This window comes from Sorex fumeus, unplaced genomic scaffold (assembly GCF_029834395.1).
Source record: "Sorex fumeus unplaced genomic scaffold, SorFum_2.1 ptg000047l, whole genome shotgun sequence".
Classification (NCBI taxonomy): Eukaryota; Metazoa; Chordata; class Mammalia; order Eulipotyphla; family Soricidae; genus Sorex; species Sorex fumeus.
The window spans coordinates 7,868,189-7,886,338 of NW_026606104.1; the positions used below are offsets into that span (position 1 = coordinate 7,868,189).

The 18,150-nt window shown below is 44.0% G+C and overlaps 2 non-coding genes across 2 annotated transcripts; both read left to right on the forward strand.

Moving 5' to 3' along the window:
* Window positions 1-5,984: 5,984 nt before the first annotated feature.
* LOC130032211 (small nucleolar RNA SNORA66) lies at window positions 5,985-6,116 on the forward strand. The gene has a single exon (XR_008793766.1). It is a non-coding gene; the product is annotated as a small nucleolar RNA SNORA66 (small nucleolar RNA).
* A 5,593-nt stretch (window positions 6,117-11,709) lies between these two features.
* On the forward strand, window positions 11,710-11,816 carry LOC130032292 (U6 spliceosomal RNA). The gene has a single exon (XR_008793828.1). It is a non-coding gene; the product is annotated as a U6 spliceosomal RNA (small nuclear RNA).
* The last annotated feature ends 6,334 nt before the right edge of the window (window positions 11,817-18,150 follow it).

The following is an 18,150-nucleotide window of genomic DNA, read 5'->3' on the forward strand; positions in this document are numbered from 1 at the left end:
GCCTCTTTCACAGATGCTTTTTTACATGTGCTTGCAAGTTTAATTAGAAGAATAATGAAGTTGACTTTATTTAATCACTTAATCACTTAACTTCCCGTTAGTCGTCGATTTGCTCGAGCGGGCGCCAGTAACGTCTCCATTTGTCCCTGTCGCGTGCTAGTGTAGCCCAATGGCATCTCTTCGCTCCGGGAACATGGAGGGCCTCAAACCGATCGTTCATGACCTTGACAAAGAAGTCTGACCATCTGGTAGGTGGGCGGCCACGCGGTCTCTTGACATCCCGTGGAATCCAATCAGTAACAGCTCTAGTCCAACGGTTGTCTTTAAATCTCATTACGTGACCAGCCCATCTGATTTTCGACACCTTGGCAAATGAGACAGCGTCCCTGATCCTTGATCGTCGACGGATGTCAGAACTCCGGATTCGTTCTCTCATTTGAGTGAAACGTGATATTCCAAGCAGAGCTCTTTCTATTCTTCTTTGGGAGACCTGAATGGCGTTCTCATCTTGTTTGCGTAGGGCCCAGGTCTCTGAGGCATATGTTAATGCAGGAAGAACAGTGGAATCAAAGAGATGTGCCCGGAGCCGGAGGTTCTTCGTCCTCTTAGCTATTTCTTCGACGTTCTTGAAGGCGTTCCAAGCCGCTCTCTTCCTCCTGCGCAGCTCGGGTGCCAGGTCATTTGTCATGTTGATCTCTCGACCTAGGTACACATAGCTGTTGCATTCGGAGATGGTCGTTCCATTGAGAGCGAATGGGGCGTCAGGAACAAGGCTGTTTCTCATAAACATTGTCTTCGTAAGATTCAGCTGTAGTCCTACCTTTCCACACTCACGGTCAAAGTCGGCCAGCATTTGTGCCGCTTGGCTGATGTTTGGTGTTATTAAAACAATGTCATCAGCAAAGCGGAGGTGGTGTAGTTGCCGACCATCTATCTTCACTCCCATTCCTTCCCATTCCAGTCGTCGCATGATGTTCTCGAGAGTGGCACTGAAGAGTTTTGGTGAAATGGTATCACCCTGCCGCACCCCTCTCTTGACATCAACGATCACTTCTTTGTAGAATGGTGAGATCCTGGTAGTGAATCCGCAATACAGCTCACGGAGGATCCTGATGTATTGGGCTTGAATGCCCTGACTGGCTAGGGCTTCAATGACCGCTTCTGTCTCAACAGAATCAAAGGCCTTCTTTAAATCAATGAACGTTAAGCAGAGCGGCATCTTGAACTCCCGAGAAACCTCAATGAGTTTGGTTATCGTGTGGATATGGTCGATGGTGCTGAATCCTTTGCGGAACCCTGCTTGCTCACATGGTTGTCCTTCATCTAGTGTTCTGCCAATCCTATTCAGGATGACTCGAGTGAACAACTTGTAGATGACAGACAATAGGCAGATCGGGCGATAGTTGCCAATGTCATGGATGTCTCCCTTCTTGAACAGTAGTACGGTCCTGCTGGTTTTCCATTGAGATGGAACCTTGCATTCAGACAGGTAGCGAGTGAAGAGCCGAGCCAGTGTATTGATGAGTACTGACGGCAGGTTCTTCAGGTGTTCAGGTCTGACCTTGTCTGGGCCGGGTGCTGTTTGCTTCTTTACTGACGAAATGGCGTGTCGGATTTCGGAAGGGAGAACGTTGGGAACGACATACCCATCCTGTGGAATTTGGTATGTCGGCAAGTGGACATGGCTATCGAAGAGATTTGAGTAGAAGTCATGGATAATCTTCTCCATTGCCGTTCTGGAGGATGTGATGGATCCATCAGGACGTCGGAGGGCAGTCATCTTGGTCTTATAGTTGGCGAAGGACAGGCGGGCGTTACGAATACTTTTCCCGGCTTCTGCCGCATCTACCAGTACTTCTGCTCTTCTCTCTTTGAGGTCTTCCTTGATCGCATCTCTGCACTGCTTTGCAAGCTCGGACGTTAGCTTGCGGTTGCCTGAGGCATGCGCCAAACCACGCTGGCGAATTAGCTCAAGAGTTTTCGAAGATAGGCGACTTTTTGTGGCTATCTCTCTCTTGGCGTTCCTCGCACATTCATGGAGGTGCTGAACCAGTCGATCGTATTCCTCGTCAATGTTGTCAACAATGGCATCTTCCCATGTTGCCGCAATAGTACCAAAGAGTTCCCAGTTGGTGGTCGTTCTGGGAGTTCTCTTTTTGAACTTTGCAGCCCTTTCTCCCCGCTCTGTGAAGTAGAATTTTGCACGAAGGAGACGGTGGTCTGATCCCGTTCGAAATTTTGGGACAACAGCGACATCAGTCAGGCAAAACCGTCGATTGAATATGATGTGGTCTATTTCGTTGTGGAATCGTCCACCGGGAGACTCCCATGTCCATCGTTTAGATTCTGCCTTCTGGAACTGTGAGTTACCATGAATGGTCTTGGTCGACATGATGAACTCAGACAGTCTCTCACCCTGTTCGTTCCATTCTAGGCCATGGGTCCCGATGTGAAGTTCTTCAGCTGATCTTCTCGGTCCTATCTTGGCATTAAAATCACCCACAATGATCTTGTAGAAGGTGTGGTCTTCTTTATAGAACTTCTCTAGCTCCATGTAGAACTTCTCGATTTCTCTTTCATCATAATGAGATGTTGGTGCGTAGACAACGAAGATAGAAACTGCAGGCAGTGAGCCACATCTATTCAAATGTAAACGTCCGATTCGGGTTGTTAGGCATTCGAATGAATCAATGCTCTTGGCCAAGTTTGTGTTGACAAGGACACCGACGCCTCCAACACCTCTTTTATCGCATGTTCCGAGGAACAATTCTTCTCCAGTGTCGAAAATGGCATGGTGAGATTCGTGTCTTCTTGTCTCGGTCAGACCAATGATGTCGTACTTGATCATTCGCGCTTGTACCATCAGGTCCTCGATGGATGCATCTGATGCTAGCGTACGTGCATTGAAAGTACAGACGATCATTTTTGTCTTCCTTCGTTGTGGCAGCCTAGGTCGGCCTTGAGATTTTGTCGGCCTCTCCTTTCTCATCCTTCTCAGTGCTGCCATGTCGGTGAAGCCTTCAGGGTCAGGTGAATGAGACCAGTTGTAGTTACTGGTTTTGGCATATCGAATACACAGCGGATAGCTTGCCAGGCTCTTCCGTGCGGGCGGAATACTCTCGGTAGCTTGCCAGTCTTTCCGAGAGGTATAGAGGCTTTTGGGGTGACCTCTAATCACCCTTGTAGGTGTTACCATATTTGAACCCTATCAAATATGGTACGACAATTCCAGAAGACGGGTATTTAGTGTCTTATGATGTGTCGCGTGGCCGCTTGCGGCCGCGCGGGTCCGGAAAGCGTCCTGGAGTGTGGCGACGGCTGGGTAGTGGAAGTAGTGTCGAGAGTGGAAGTCTGCCAGTGGGATATTTATCTGGGTAGGTTGGGTCTCCTGTGCACAATTCGATCCCTGGGTGGTTGATGGAAGCAGACAGGGCAGGGTAGGGTGGGGCTCCTAATTAGAATCCCTTTGTCACCTGTGGTGGTGGGAGCAAGCAGAGAAGCTCTGTCCCTGGGTCCGCCGAGCCTGGAGTCCAAGGTCTCAGAGAGTTCCGCTTACCTTGTTCTGTGGGTCTTCAGTTGTGCGTGGGTCTCGGCCGGAGCTGCCGCGCGGGTCCGGAAAGCGTCCTGGAGTGTGGCGACGGCTGGGTAGTGGAAGTAGTGTCGAGAGTGGAAGTCTTGTTCTGTGGGTCTTCAGTTGTGCGTGGGTCTCGGCCGGAGCTGCCGCGCGGGTCCGGAAAGCGTCCTGGAGTGTGGCGACGGCTGACTTTATTTATTTATTTTTAATTTTAATTTTTATTTATTTATTTATTTGCTTTTCGGGTCACACCCAGCAATGCACAGGGGTCACTCCTGGCTCTGCGCTCAGGAATTACCCTGGTGGTGCTCAGGGGACCATATGGGATGCTGGGAATCGAACCCAGGTTGGCCACGTGCAAGGCAAATGCCCTACCCGCTGTGCTATCGCTCCAGCCCCTTGACTTTATTTTTGATGAAGCTTATTTTGAAAACTATGAACAGGTACATTAAGCTTTAAAATTTGCAAACTTAAAAGAAAAATAAGGAAAACCAAAAAAATTAATTTTCAAAGTAAGGGCCAGGGATGTGTGTGTGGTTCAGTGGTTTGTATTTGCCTTTCATATGCAAGGACCTGGGTTCTCTCCCTAGCATCCCCCCCCCACACACAAAAAAATACCCTGACAACTCATTATAGAAAATTTTTCACATGCATGATGAAATTTGTTGAATATTTAAACATAACCTAGCTGCTGTATAATGATGAAAAATAAGTTTGTGCATATATTTCACAATGTGTTACAATACCATATTTTTTTTTGGCATTTGGGCCACACTGCAGTATTCAGGGGTTACTCCTGGCTCTACACTCAGAGTCTTGAGCACTCTGGTAGTGGTGAGTTGCAGTACCTAATCATCAAAACCATAAACGTTAACACTATTATAAACATGTTACCAAAACTTTAATAATAATGTACAAATATAAAGAACACTCACAAAACAATAAGAAAAATATAAAAATAAAGTAAAATAATGGTGCATAAGACTTCTGTAAGTAAATTAGAAATTGAGCTCCCAATTGACCCAGCAATACCACTCCTGGGAATATATCCCAGAGAGGCAAAAAAGTATAGTCGAAGTGACATCTGCACTTGTTTGTTCATTGCAGCACTCTTTACAATAGCCAGAATCTGGAAAAAACCTGAGTGCCCGAGAACAGATGACTGGCTAAAGAAACTTTGGTACAGCTATACAATGGAGTACTATGTAGCTGTTAGAAAAGATGAAGTCATGAAATTTACAGACAAGTGGTACTACATGGAAAGTATCATGTTAATCGAAATGAGTCAGAGAGAGATAGACATAGAAAGATTGCATTCATCTGGGGAACATAAAGTAACAAAATAGGAGACTAACACCCAAGAATGGCCGAGATTAGTACCAGGAATTTTGCTCCATGGCTTGGAGGCCAGCCACACATGCTAGGGGAAAAGGTTGCTCAGATAGAAAAGGGAGTACCAAATAAAGGGTGTTGAGAGGTTCCTCCCAGGATGGGAGAAGTATGCTGAAAGTAGACTATAGACCAAACATGATTGCCACTCATTGCCTCTTTTGCAAACCACAACACCCAAAAGGAGAGAGAGAACAAAAGGGAATGCCCTGCTACAGAGGCAGGGTGGGATGGAGGGGGGGGGGCTGGAGGGGTGGATAGGATACTGGGATCCATGGTGGTGGGAAATGGGCACTGGTGGAGGGATGGGTATTTGATCATTGTATAACTGAAACCCAAGCACAAAAATTTGTAAGTCTACAACTGTACCTCATGGTGTCTCACTAATAAAAATTTAAAAAAAAAAGACTCCTGTAAGTAAAAAAGGAATAAAAAGGGTTAATAACAATATATTGTTTTAATTTCATTATTAATGAAAAAATCCCAATTAAAACAATATTAAAGTTTTAAATATTGCCTACTGAATTGGTAAGAGTTATTTTTAAAGATAACATTCAGTGTTAGGGCACTACATTTCTTTTGGAGAGCCACACCCAGAGATACTCAGGGACTATTCCTGGCTCTGCACTCAGGAATCACTCCTGGCAGTGCTCAGGGGATCATACGGATTTGCAAGGGATTGAACCTGAGTCAGCTGTGCACAAAGCAAGCACCTTATCTGCTATACTCTCTCTTCAGCCCCACTACATCTCTTTTTGATTGTTCTTTGGCAAGATGTCTGAAATTAGACTTTTAACAGTAATATTACTGCAAAATAATGCTAAGGAAGTAGCTGGAGAGACAGTACAGCAGGTAAGGCACTTAGCTTGCACACTGCTGACCCAGGTTTTGCAACCCGTTTCTTCTCCTGAGCACTGCCTGAAGTAACTCCTGAATGCAGAGCCAGACGTAACCCCTAAGCATTGCTGGGTGTGGCTCCCAAACCAAACCAAACAAACAAGCAAACAAAAAACCCATTTTTGTGCAAATTCATCACTAACTCTGCATGATGTTGCAATTATGAGAGGAACCAGGTTTGCTAAAGTAGCTGCGGTGATAGAAATGAATTAACTTCAGATCCTACTGAGGTTACGTATTTTAGTTTAGTACAGGGTTTTCAAAAAAAAATTGCTTCCTACCACCCTTCTCTTTTTATCCTTTTTTGGCTTAGGTTTTATGTTGGTAATTTAAAAATATATATATATTAAAATGTTCAACAGAAAATGAGAGTGGTTAAATAAAGTACAGAATATTCATTCAACAGAGCAGCAATACTATTCAACCAATTCAATACTATTCAACCAATAAAAGTGAGATTTTAGGGCCAGAGCAACAATACAGTGGGTAGGGAGCTTGCCTTGCACACTGCCAGCCTGAGTTCAACCCACAGAACTCCACAGGGTCTCCAGAGCCCTATCAGGAATGATGGAGTGATTCTTGAGTTGCAGAGCCAGGAGTGAGCTCTAAGCACTAGCAGGTGTGACTCGAAGGCAACAAAAAATAAAAAAGACCCTATATTAAATATATATTTTAGTTTTGTGTATGTGAGAGTGTGTGTATGTGTCTTGCTTCATTCATTAAATAAACCCAGGACCTCTTAGATGTAAGGCAAATGTTCTAACATTGAGTACCATCCCTGGTCCCAATATATTTAAAAACATATTCATCATAAACTATTTTTTAAAAGTCAGGATACAGAGAAAACTGTCCCTCCCAATTTCTGTGCCCCCCTCTCACTCATCACCACACCCACATATACACTTTCCGAAAAGGAAATGTGTTGAAAAACATAATGAACCATGTGGAAGGGCAATTATTGAACTGTGATTTTTTTTTAATTAAGCAAACTTTTATCAAAGGGTAAGTTGTACAGAAATACATTTCAGGGGCTGGAGCTATAGCACAGTGGGTAGGGCATTTGTCTAGCATGCTGCCAATCCAGGTTCAATTCCCAGCTTCCCTTATGGTCCCCCGAGCACTGCCAGGAGTAATTCCTGAGTGCAGAGCCAGGAGTAACCCCTGTGCATCGCCAGGTGTGACCCAAAAAGAAAAAAAAAAAAGAGAGAAACACATTTCAGCTGATTTAAATCCAGCACCTCAAGGGAAAATCTGTAGTACCAAAATTTTCCCTCTTCTTCATATTATGCACTGTAGCACTGTTCTCCCATTGTTCATCGATTTGCTCGAGCAAGCCCAGTAACATCTCCATTGTGAGACTTGTTGTTACTGTGTTTGGCATATCGAATATGTCACGAGTAGCTTGCCAGGCTTTGCCGTGCGGGCAAGATACTCTCGGTAGCTTGCTGGGCTTCATATTATACTAAGATTTATATTACTATTCAATCTACAGTTTTTATTCTTCTAGGCTTTACTCCATAAAAATCTGTGTTGTGGGGACCAAGAGATAGTACAGCAGGGAAGGTGCTTGCCTTGTACAACATTGACCAAGGTTCAATCTCTAGTAACCCACTGGGTCCCCCAAGCCTTGCCAGAAGTGACCCCTGAACACAGAGCCAGGAACAAACCCTGAGCACAGCCAGGTGAGGTCCAAAAATCAAACTGAACAAACAAACAAAAAACTATGTTGCAGAACCGGAGTGATAGTACAATGGGTCGGGCAATTGCCTTGCACCTGGTGGACTGGGGTTCAATCCCTGACATCCCAAATGGTTCCCCGAGCAATTCCAGGAGTAATTGATGAGTGCAGAGTCAGGAGAAACCCCTGCATATCGCGGGGTATGACCAAAAATAAAGGACAAAAACAAACAAACAAACAACAACAACAACAAAAAACCCCACCAGTGTTGTTTTATCATTGTACACAAATTTTAAATTCATTAGGAAAAAATTAGACCTCAAAGTGAACAAAATTGAGGGAAAAAAACTGGATTCTAAAATGCTTGGCAAATGTAGTACTGGCAAATCATTTTCTTTCTCAAAAAGAACTCTAGATTAGAGTCACTGTTTTTCATTGTTGCAGTTTGACAATGTTTTATTACAAGAATGACTAAGTTTGGGAATTTGTGCCTTGAAATATACACAAAATATACAATCAGAAGTAAATAGTGATTTCCTTCTTTAAATAAAACAAAGATGTGGTAAGCCCTGTGTTATCATAGAGACAATTAAGTTCTGTATGGTACAAATTGCAGTTTGAGGGTCAAAGACTAGCTTATTGGAAAGTCAACAAATATTTAAGTGCAAACCTACTAGCTGCAAAAGTGCTTCTCATTACCCAAGGAAACCCCAGCATTCAGATAAACTAAGGAAAAACCTAAACCGGTGATTTAAAATTTCTAACTGGGGTTTATTTTTCTTTGGTTAGATTTGGTTTTGGGGTCATACCCAGCAGCATTACTAGGACTACTCCTGGCTGTGTTCCGGAATGACTCATTAGAAATGCTGTGGAGACCATGCTGTGCAGAGAACCAAATCTGCATCTTCTGTATGCACAGCATGCGCTCAGCAGATTGAGCTGTCTCTCTGTTCCCTCTGATTCATCAATATTTTGTCATTTGACTTGTCCAGCAAGGGGTTGGAGAGATAATACAGGAGATAAGGAGCTACAGATGTCCTTTCAATTGTTGGCACTGCCAGGAATGACCCATAAGCCCAGACCAGGAGTAAGCCCTGAGCATTGTGGGTGTGGCCCCTCTCACCCTGCCCCCTCACAGAGCACTTTCCCAACAAGATGGATGAGAGGAGGCCAGCGCTGAGGAAGGAACAGTGGCACACCACAGGATGAGTCTGAAAAACAGTTCTCTCAATGGAGCTTTGTGGGATTCATCAGGATGTTTATATTGATGGAGAAGACCTGTTTTTAAAGGTTTTTTTGTTTTCTGTGGGTTATATCTGGCTGTGTTCAGGGTTTACTCCAGGTTCTGTGCACAGGGGAGACCATCTGGAAGGCGGGGAATGGAACCCAGATTAGCCATGTGCAAGATAAGCACCTTACCAATTGGTACTAACACTCCAAGTACCAGGGTGTTTATTTTTACAAATAGTACAGACCAATTTGAACAATTTGGGAGGGGGGTGTTAAGCCACATCTGATAATACTCAGTGAACCATGTGGCGCGGGTGACCAACTCTGGGTCTCTTGTAGGCTCTCAGCCCACTGAGCTCTCTCTCCAGATCTCAGTTTGAACAGTTTTAGGTCAAAAGGGAAAAAAGTAGAAGTCTATCTTAAGTCAAAGGCTGAAGTCTAAGTAGCCAGATGTCAGAAGGACTGGAATTAAAACAGGAAAGTCAACAGAATTCAAGGGACTTTCTTCGTTGTTTATCTCTGCATCTGCTTCTCATGGACTCAAGCCATATGGCAGCTGGAAACTGGCAGTCACAGCCAAATTTACTTTTATGGTTCTGGCCATATGGAAAGACTCATTCTCTTTCTCCTTCCATCTCCACTTTCAAGTTCCCTGAGAAGGGACTGGGCTGCACTGACCCGTCAATAGCTCTCTCAGGTGTCAGCCCTGTGACCAGCAGCAAAACAATGTACACAGTTCTGCCTTACATGAGAGAGCAGTTAAACGGTTCATTGTGAGTCATCAGGAGATCTGAAACGTGTGCTCTACGCAGACACTGCTCTACAGTGCTGGTTCCTGACCCATGGAGAAGGCAAATGAACTGAGGGGTGATCGGGATCTGACTGTCTGCAGTGATACAGGCCTCCTATTCGGATGCATCTCCAGCTCTTGAAGATCAAAAATGAGCTAAGAGATATTAAAACAAAACAGTGACAAAAACCAACCCTTTAAAAAAGTTAAAGTGGGGCTGGAGCTATAGCACAGTGGGTAGGGTGTTTGCCTTGCACGTGATTGACCTGAGTTTGATTCCCAGCATCCCATATGGTCCCCTGAGCACCGCCAGGAGTAATTCCTGAGTGCAGAGCCAAGAGTAACCCCTGGGCATCACTGGGTGTGACCGGAAAAGGAAAAAAAATTAGAAAATTAAAAAATTAAAGTGGGGCTTAGGGGGAATAAAAGAAAATAAAAAGGTTTAAAAAAAATCTGGGCCATTGCATTCATCTGGGGAACATAAAGCAACAAAATAGGAGACTAACACCCAAGAATAGCCGAGATAAGTACCAGGAGGTTTACTCCATGGCTTGGAGGTCAGCCACACATGCTAGGGGAAAAGGCAGCTCAGATAGAGAAGGGAGCACCAAATAAAGGGTGTTCGGAGGATCCTCCCAGGATGAGAGATGCATGCTGAAAGTAGACTATAGACCGAATATGATTGCCACTCAATGCCTCTTTTGCAAACCACAGCACCCAAAAGGAGAGAGAACAAAAGGGAATGCCCTGCCACAGAGGCAGGGTGGGACGGGTGGTGATGGGGGGGAGGGGAGGGAGTGGGGTGGGAGGGATACTCAGATCAGTGGTGGTGGAAAATGGGCACTGGTGAAGGGATGGGTACTTGATCATTGTATAATTGAAACCCAAGCACAAAAGTTTGTAAGTCTACAACTGTACCTCATAGTGTTTCACTAATAAATTTTTTTTAGAAAATTTAGTATTTCTAAGTTATATTCTTATTAAATATTTTTAAAGGAAAAAAATCTGGGCCAGAGCAATAGTACAGCAGTTAGCCTAGTATTGCAGTAGCTTTGCACTTGCCTGACTTGGTTTCCATCCCCAGAGCACCACATGCCCTTCCCTATTCCCACCAGGAGTGATCCCTGAGCACAGAGGCAGGAGTAAGCCCTGAGAATCACTGGGTATGGCCAAAAAATGTTAAAAAATTTCAAAAACTATATATATAGAACATAACTCACTTTGTACATGATACCAATAAATGTGGTGTATGGCCTAAATATGTGTCAGCAAAAGTGGTAAAACCTTAAAAAGTTTTTGAGCAGGGAGCCTACTAAGCTGGCAGTACTTAGCTAACCAGGCTGGTGGTTCAGTGCAAGGGCTTTAGAAAATGGTGTTGTTCCATTTTTGGGAAGTGCTCAGGAGCCACGTGGAGCTGGGGATCAAACCCCAAAACTATTTTCTGAACTTTAAAATCTTTACTCACTGGAACCCAGAAGGATACCTGGTAGTATTTGTTTCTCAGGAACTCACAGGACAGTCCTACTTAGTCATATGGAGACAAAGAAATTTTATATTAGAAAATGATAAGTTTTATACAAAAACAGAAAAGTTCAAAGACCTTCTGCTCCTTTCATGATGGAAAAAATCCTATGGAAAAAGAATGGCCACACCCAAGAGCTGACAGAAGGTATTTTGCAGAGATCAAATCCTTTTTAGAAACACCACTGAAAAAGACTTGGTACCTAAAATAAAACTTAGGTTTCAGGAGGCAGAGCGATAGTACAAAAGGTGGTGCGCTTGCCTTGCATGCAGCTGACCTGAGTTTAATACCCGGCATCCTATATGGTCTCTGAGAATTGTCAGCAATAATTCCTCAGTACAGAGCTAGGAATAACCCCTGAACATCGCCAGGTGTGACTCAAAAACAAACAAACAAAATCAGTTTTAGGTTTAAAGTTATATGTCTTCAGGAAACTTTTCTCATCTCCTCAGACAAGGTAAAAAAACTCCTACTCCAAATCTCCATAAATTTTCTTATTGCATACAACTTAATTTATTTAGTAATAACTTTTTAATCTATATAAAATAAAAAATTAATTGAACATCTTCTTTAATCTGATATCTCTACCTATATTTTTTCTTTTTTTTTCACCCTCAAACCACAATCCAGTGCTCGCTTCGGCAGCACATATACTAAAATTGGAACGATACAGAGAAGATTAGCATGGCCCCTGTGCAAGGATGACACGCAAATTCGTGAAGCGTTCCATATTAAAAAAAAACACACAATCCATTGTGTCTGCTAATTTAAGGGGTCTATTTTATCTGGCTTACATGCATCTATAGGGTCAGTCATGGCACTAGTTATAGAATAAACATTTTATAAATATATGTTAAGTGAAAGAAAACATTTAGTGCAAATGGCTATAAAGTAGAGTGAGATTTGGGGAGTAGATAGTTATAAGAATTCAGTTCACTTACCTATCTTAAGGTGGAACATCATGAGTTAAAATCAGTGGGTTACACCGACAAGAATAGATCCTATTGGATTTGATTAATACAAGAAAATGAGACAACCTATTAATAAGGTCTGATTAGTAATAAGTGCATAGCTTTACGGGCTTCTAGTTGAACAGAAATCTAGACACACATTGAATACTAATTATAATTTGATGACATATTCCGCTTTTGTGCTTTATTAACTGACTAGTGAGTGAGCTGTTTATAGTAGACACTCAGCCTGTTTTAGCCATTTCCAGCTATTGTTGCTATAAGCACCCTCCTGATATTGTATTATATGAATAGAAGTGGATCAGACATATCTAAAGGCTTCTATAGTCATTCTACAGCCCAAGGCCCTCCATTGAGCCTTTGCACTTGAGTGTGGTTTGCTATACAATTCACTTCTAAGAGGAGGTGCCAGGATCTTTTCAGCTCTGTAAGTGGAAATTGGAGCTGAATTGCTTCTGGCTTCTAACATTTGGGGTGGAGGAGTTGAATCACACTCTGCCTCAGGAGGCACATCTGGCTATCCTCAAGGGTCACTCCAGGCAGTACACAGGGACCTATTCAGTGCTGGTCACATACAAGGCAAAAGTCAGAAACCCTATACTAACTTTCTGGCCCCCTACAATATTTTTAAAATACTATTTACACATCATGTAATTTCAGGCACTTAACTTTATTTATGTTGTTTCCTTTCCCAAAAAAGATCTTTCTTTCCATTGTGGTTAAATTAAAGCCCATCGCTGTGGCCCCATTGAACTCCTGCTGGCCAGACCCATTTCAGACGCTGCTTTAGTGCTGCAAGTCATCTACTTTTCTTCCATCCATTCACTCTCACACTACTCTCTGCTTCTTTCCTCAGACCTCCAGTTCCTCTTCACTAGATGATCTCTCTTCCTATAGAAGACATAAAAATGAACCCAGGAAAGAGAACCCACTATGTTCATTTGGGGTCTAAGTTCTGAATATTTTCACTTATTCCCCTTCCACCCCAAACTCTTATCAAATTCCTTGACCATTTTGACCCTGATTGGTGGGACCTAAATTACCGTAAAATGAGAAAATTTAATAAATAAATGATAATAATAATAACATTTATTTGTTGTATTGATGGTTTCTTTCAATGTTTGACGTGGTTCCCCATGATTCTCAGAGACATTTTTTTCCAACAGTGCTTCCAGGCACTGTTAGAAAAAATGTTATGTGGGTAATGCTTTTGTTAAGGACTGTGGCAGAATTATTACACTCATCCATCTCTGTCTCAAAAGGCTCAGTTGAGGCTAAAAAGCACCCTGGAGAAGGTCTTGCAGCTCTCAGCACTATGGGCCATGACAGAGTTTTTAAGGGGTCTGTACAGGGCTCTTCAGGTCCGACTTGGAATCACTGCGGAGCATGGGTATTGATGTCCCGGAGTTGAGGAGGTGCTCCGGGTCCTCACCATGGGGCCCCGGAAATTCACCACAACCATTTCCTCAACGGAAAAGCCCATGCCACCCGCAGCATGTTAAGAAGGAAAACCTTCCCAAGGGCCAGCTGTCTGGAGACCAAGGATGAGGGCATGTGACCCCTGGTCAGACACTGCTGCACTGGTTTCTGCAGTCTGCCCAGAATGCCCAAGTGGCTTCCTGTAACAGCCCTGGAACTGATCCTGGTCCCTGCCCGGATCACTGCTGCTGTCACTACTGGGGCCCAGGGGAGCAGCATTGCTGGCAGGTCAATCTGGACCCACAGGCAAGTGCATCAGCAGCCTGATGGTGCCCGTGGGCCCACTGACACACCAAAACCCAACGCTGTGCCTCTGGATAGACTGTAACAACTGAGAACCAAGTTTCCCAAGAAATTAAACTGCCAAAAGCTAGGTATGTGGGAGCCACGCCCACAAACCACTTCCAGCTCAGCCATACAAGCTCATTTATTCGCCATGCTTCAGAGTCCCATAAATAAACCTCAAAAGAATTCAGGAGTCACAATTAATCTTGGAAATTAATCTTGGAAAACATTTCATTAAGTGTAATTAGAAAAGTCAACAGACGAAATCTTTAAGATACATAAACAAACAAATGAACATTGATGTAGAACTCGCTCAGCTACAACGTCCGCCCGAAGGAGGGGCCACACAGTCGGCTGCTTAACTAAGAATAAACACTCCGAGTCATTCTTTGTCTCTCTGATAAAAAGTAAAGGAGCTGTCAGAAGACAAGTAAGGTAAAAACCAATTAGGGAAAGGAAAACATCTTCTCCCTATTCATCTTTTTGGTTCTCTACAAGCACAAACACCACAGTGCAAGTAACCTCAACAGTACCTCTGGTTTAGAGTGACTTGGAAATAAAGATTTGGACTGGGTCACAATGACCTGAACTTAGATGAGTTTTAAATTATTTTTCAAATTCTACCACTTTATTCCTTCAGCCAGTACTAATTGCCCCCTTCATGTCAGGCACTGTACCAGGAGTTAGAAACTTAGAGTCTTTGTTCAAGCTGAGGAGATGCACAATATGCAAACCAGCAGAAAAATAGAGAACAACTAAGTCACAAAGCAAACAATACAGTTCAATGATAGTGAATAATAGGAGTGACCTCTTTCTCTTAGCTATTATTTCATTATTATACTACTACTAGTCAGTGGAAGGACTTGTCCTATAATACTTGTACTACTAAGATACATATGGCAGAGCCTGGCAAACTCCCCGTGGTGTATTCAATATGTCAAAAACAGTAACATAACAGATCTCATTCCCTGACCCTGAAAGAGTCTTCAATACGCACCTTTGGGACGGACGAATAAGGAGAGGCTGCTAAAATCTCAGGGCTGGGACGAACGGAGATGTTACTGGCACCTGCTCTAGCAAATCGATGAACAACAGGATGACAGTGATACAGTGATATTAGGATACATAGTGAGAGAAGGCCTCCATGGAAAGGTGATGTTCAGTCTGAAACCTGCAGGCTGAGAAGGAGCCAGCTAGGAATAGAGTCAGGAGCTCCTCTGGCATGCTCTGGACATGGCACACTATGTACATGGGTCCTTACTGAGGAAAGACCTTGCCAGGTCCTGGCACCCAAGAGAGAACAAAATCACCCAGAGGAGCACAGGGAATGGATTTGGGGAGGCAGCAGAGCAGAGGCTAGAGGCCCAAGTATGGACTTGGCTCTCTGATCTCTAACAGGTGACCCTCAAAAGAACTTAAACAGGGGCAGGAGCGATAGCACAGCGGGTAGGGCATTTGCCTCGCATACGGCCAATCTGGTTAGATTCCCAGCATCCTATATGGTTCCCCAAGCACCGCTAGAAGTAATTCCTGAGTGCATGAGCCTGGAATAACCCCTGTGCATGACCGGGTGTGACCCCCCCAAAAAAAGGGAACTTAAGCAAGTCAGGGGCTTGATGTGAATTCTACAAGAATACTGGATATGGTGCAGAGAATTTGTTGGAGGTAGAAAAGAGAAGAACTCAAGAAATTATTTTAGGAGCCCAGGCAAGGGATGAAGGAGTTGTTGGGTAGCAAATGAATATCCTGTTTTAACTTTCATTTGCTTGTAAGCAAGCAGTCTATTTTGCCTCCGAAGCACATATCTTTCCCATCTTTGATGAATAATTTAAATCCAAGGGTCTTGGTTCCAATCTTTGTGTCTGTCTCTGTTTCTCCCTATCTCTCTCTCTCTCTCTCTCTCTCTCTCTCTCTCTCTCTCTCTCTCGTCACAGATGTGTACAAGTTGGCTGGAGAGTGGAAGGACTAAGTAATTTAAGACTAGTGGAAGAAGCTGATGCCAATTTACAGTGTGGGATAAAGCAGAGCCAAGAACTGTTACTCTCAGGGCACCAGTTACATCAAACTTAGTAAAGAGTTATAGATGCTGTATTGACAGATCAAATAGGCAAAAAGGAAAGACCTGTAATCTACAAATTACTTCATAAGACGGCCGGAGCGATAGCACAGTGGGTAGGGTGTTCGCCTTACAAGTGGCCAACATGGCCGACCCGAGTTCGATTCCTCCGCCCCTCTCGGAGAGTCCCGCAAGCTACCGAGAGCATTTGATATGCCAGACACAGTAACAACAAAGTCTCCAATGGAGACGTTACTGGGCCCGCTTGAGCAAATCGACGATCAACGGGAGGGCCTTTACCTTTACCTTTACCTTTACTTCATAAGATACCAGAGTAAGGGACTATTATTTTCATGAAGGTCACAAGCCTCGAAGCATCTTGGAAGAAATAGTAGAATCTGGGATTAAAAGCTAATATGCAGGAAGAGGCTCTCGCAATCCTCCACTACCCAGCCGCAGCCACACTGCAGGCCACTTTCTGGACACTTGGACCAAGACTCATGCACAAGTGAAGCCCCACAAAACCAGGTAAGCGGAACTTTGTGACCTTGGACTCCAGGCTCAGTGGGACCCAGAAGCAGAGATCCTCTGTCTGCTCCCACCAATCTCCAGCGACTGAGGGATCAAACCCAGAAGCCCCACCCTGCCCTGCCATGCCTTCTTCCACCAATCTCTGGCCGACCCAGCGATCATACCCAGAAGCCCCACCCTACTGGTACCAGATAGGTACCAGATAAATACCTCATCGGCAGACCTCCACTACCCAGCTATCCCCACACTCTAGGCCTCTTTCCGGACCGCGTGGCTGCTTTGCGGCAGAAAAGCAGCATAAGACACTTAATACCCATCTTCCAAGATTACTGCACCATATTTAATGGAATTCCAATATGGTTTGAACCATGGGAACACCTGCAAGGGTGCCCTAAAAGCCTCTATCCCTCTCGGAGAGCCTGGCAAGCTACCGAGAGTATCCCGCCCGCACGGCAGAGCCTAGCAAGCTATCCATAGTGTATTTGATAATGCCAAAAACAGTAAATACAATGGGTCTCATTCCCCTGACCCTGAAATAGCCATCAATACAGCAGCGTTAAGAAAAATGAGGAAGGAAACGCTGATAAAATCTCAAGGCTAAACTTGGCTGTCAAAACGAAAAAGGACTAAAATGACTGTGCTTTCCATGTATGTACACTGGCATCAGATGCATCCATCGAGAATCTGATGGTGCATGCATGAAAGATCAAGTACGACATCATTGGTCTGACCAAGACAAGAAGGCTCAACCACATCATGCCGTTTCGACACTGGAGAAGAACTGTTCCTCAGAACATGTGACAAAAGAGGAATCTGTGGTGTTGGTGTCCTTGTCAACACGAACTTGGCCATGAGCATTGATTCATTCCAATGCCTAACAATCTGAATCAGACAATTACACTTGAGTAGATGTGGCTCACTGCCGGCAGTTTCTATCTTCGTTGTCTATGCACCAACATCCAATTATGATGAAGAAGAAATCGAGAAGTTCTACATGGAGCTGGAGAAGTTTTATAAAGAAGATAACACCTTCTACAAGATCATTGTTTGTGATTTTAATGCCAAGATAGGACCTAGAAGATCTGCCAAAGAACTCCACATCAGGGCCCATGGCCTAGAATGGAACGAACAGGGTGAGAGACTGTCCAGGTTCATCATGTAGACCAAGAACATCCATGGTAACTCACAGTTCCAGAAGGCCGAATCTAAATGTTGGACATGGGAGTCTCCCGGTGGACAGTTCCACAATGAAATTGACCACATCATATTCAATCAACAGTTTTGCCTGAATGATATTGCTGTTGTCCCGAAATTCCAAACAGGATTGGACCACCATCTCCTTTGTGCAAAATTCTACTTCACAGAGCGGGGAGAAAGGGCTGCAAAATTTAAGAAGAGAACTTCCAGAATGACCACCAGCTGGGAGCTCTTTGGCACTATTGCAACAACATGGGAAGATGCCATTGTTGACAACATTGACAAAGAATACAATCAACTCATTCAGCACCTCCATGATTGTGCGAGGAACGCAGAGAGAGATAGCCACAAAAAAACCCCTGTCTTTGAAAACTTTCAAGCTCATTTGCCATTGTGGCTGGGCGCAAGCCTCAGGCAACCGCCAGCAAACATCTGAGCACACAAAGCAGTGCAGAGAAGTGATAAAGGAAGACCTCAAAGAGAGAAGAGCAGCAGTGTTGGCAGATGTGAAAGAAGCCGGGAAAAGCGTTCACAGAGCCTGCCTGTCCTTT